At 39.0% G+C, this 2,500-nt stretch overlaps 1 protein-coding gene across 4 annotated transcripts in view; it reads left to right on the top strand.

The window, feature by feature from the left end:
* LOC145241974 (protocadherin gamma-A11-like) overlaps positions 1–2,500 on the top strand; it is a 412,318-nt gene that overhangs the window by 44,972 nt on the left and 364,846 nt on the right. For 2 of the 4 annotated variants that reach the window (XM_080104845.1, XM_080104843.1), the window contains exon 1: positions 1,395–1,643. The exons of the other annotated variants lie outside the window; for them this stretch is intronic. The gene's annotated coding sequence lies outside the window, so the exon portion shown is untranslated. Of the gene's footprint in view, positions 1–1,394; positions 1,644–2,500 lie in introns of those variants that run through there. 4 annotated transcript variants of the gene reach the window in all.

Raw genomic sequence — 2,500 nt, 5'->3', positions numbered from 1 at the left:
GGAGGGGCGAATGAACTGGAATTGGATGACCTGGTCCTATGACGCAAGTCGGTTTATGGGTTAGACGTTGAATGGAGCAAAGTTCGGATGAACTTAAACCCTGACTGACAAAAAATGAAACCCGGGAATAAGATGACGTAATTCGGCCGCAAGTAAGACCACATGCAAACATCAACAGGGTCAGAATGTGGGTCGATTACGTAAATTGGTTAACGGGAAAATTCATAAAAAGCAATCATAAACAAGTCAAGAGTCAGTCAGAGAGAGTGACAGCAGAGAGAAGGACAGACGACGCTCAACTGCCTGTCACGGTCGCAACCACACCCTCCCCGCCACACTCTCCTTCACCGCCGTATTGATGTGTATATGTTGTTATTAAATAAATCAAATTGTTTTATAACAAAGCGTCTCGTTATTCATAGATAAATGAACAGCGGTCATTCCATTCACTAGACGACTTACAACATATGCATATATGCACAAATGAACTATCTCTCTATCTATCGAGATATTCAAAAATTTCGGATAGTTAGAATATAGATGGTGCTAACAAAATAGACGTCACGGCCATATCACCCAGTATATAACATTAGGAATACCAGGTGCTGTATGTAAGAGGGCATTGACATCTTCCTGCGAGACGTGTAAAATTTAATGTTGTCATTTTCCCTGGCTGGGGGTATACATGCGACTTGGGGCCGCTTATAATTTAACATGGCCTAGGAACTTCATTCGGAGGAGAGAAGGAGTTCAACCTGCATAGGGTTCATTCCACTTCGTTTCGTTTTTTTTTTTTTGTTTGTTTTTTGTTTTGTTTTGTCTTTTTCTTATTAGTTCCGGGCAAGTCCGGCTCAACATTGGTGTGGTTGGTGATTTCTGAACCTATGCTTCACTGTAGACTCCACCATCCCGTTATGTTATTGAAATAAATAGATAACAAAAATAAGGTAACTACAGATCGCTGTGCTGTAACTCTCCATTTTGTTAATTAAATCCATCCGGTATTTTGGGGCATGCTTCGAAGGATGGCTTATACACACACACACACACACACACACACACACACACACACACACACACACACACACACACATATATGTGTGTTTCTTCATTCATTTTAGTGTATTTATTATACTGTGTATAAAGAAATAATTACAGAATTAATTATAATTACGTGTGTGTGTGTGTGCGTGTGCGTGTGTGTGTGTGTGCATGCGCGTTAAGACGAACGTGTGCTCGCATTATTGTCCCTATAACGCACACACGTATACGTGCACACCAGAGACGGAGACGCGAGAGGGTGTGAGGGAAGGGGAGGAAAAGCCACCCATTGCATGATGGACCTGTGTCTTCATCCATTCATCGTCATCCTCATCTTCATCACAAGCTCCATCATAGTCGTCGTCGCCGCCGCCGCCGTGTTCTAATGTTTGTGTAATAACGTGTAGTAGTATGTGAAGAAGAGGAAGAAGAACAAAAAAGCGAGAGGAGGAGGCGGCGGAGGGGAGGAGGAGGATGAGGAGGAGGAAGAAAAATACGTAGAGATGTGTGTATCGTACGCGCAGGCAGGGCAGTGCCACCACCGCCAGAGACTCGGGGACATTCACTTTACGCTATGGATGATGGAAAAACCTCCATACATCGTTCGTTCATTCTTAATCCTCTCTTGTATATATAATTTCGTCTGTGTGTTTGTCTGTCTGTCTGTTTATTTCGTAATTCTTGTCAATGTGTATTGCTTATTTTGCTACATGCTATTGTTCCCTCTCAGCCCTCTATCCCCCTTTTTCTTACCCATTTTTTTTTAATTTCAATTATGATTCTGATGTTGTGTCCTTTTGCAAATAAGTTGGTTTAAACGTATCCATTCTAACTTCTACATGGCATCTTTTTTTAATCACCATATCCAACAAAAATTCGATTTCGTCTTATAAAGTCTTTCCTGTTTTAATGCTTGGTTATGTATTTAAGCGTCATGAAACCCGGTGTAATGTTGGATCTGTTACGCGAGTCGTAACTTGAATATACATGTCTGTCTGTCTATCTATAAAAAATATAAAAATTAAATAAGTTTTTATATAGTTTTAAGGTTAAAAAACTATAAAAAGTATATATATATGTGTGTGTGTGTGTGTGTGTGTGTGTGTGTGTGTGTGTGTGTGTGTGTATACAATAAACATTACAATTAAATTTACGAAAATGATCCAAGATGGTAAAACTAAAGTATGTTATAAATATTAAAGAATTAATATTTATAAAGTAATCTCAACCAGATGTAAAAGCTCGATAAAACCAAATAGGGGATAGAGCTTATAATAGGAGCAAATAGTTAATAAAATATGTTAAAAACACTTTGGAATGAGTTAAAAACATATTTAATCTGAAAAGGAAACACTAAATAAGTGGATAGTCCTTAATCCGTGGAGTTTCGAAGAAATACTTTCCTTCTCATCAGAGGGTAGGAATTAGCAAAATGCGGGATCGGATTTTGCTTTGTGAA

This window comes from Euprymna scolopes, chromosome 21 (assembly GCF_053919585.1).
Source record: "Euprymna scolopes isolate OS-2025 chromosome 21, ASM5391958v1, whole genome shotgun sequence".
In the NCBI taxonomy this organism is placed as follows: domain Eukaryota; kingdom Metazoa; phylum Mollusca; class Cephalopoda; order Sepiida; family Sepiolidae; genus Euprymna; species Euprymna scolopes.
Note: the sequence above shows the minus strand (reverse complement) of the source record. Positions and strands in the feature narration are given on the sequence as shown.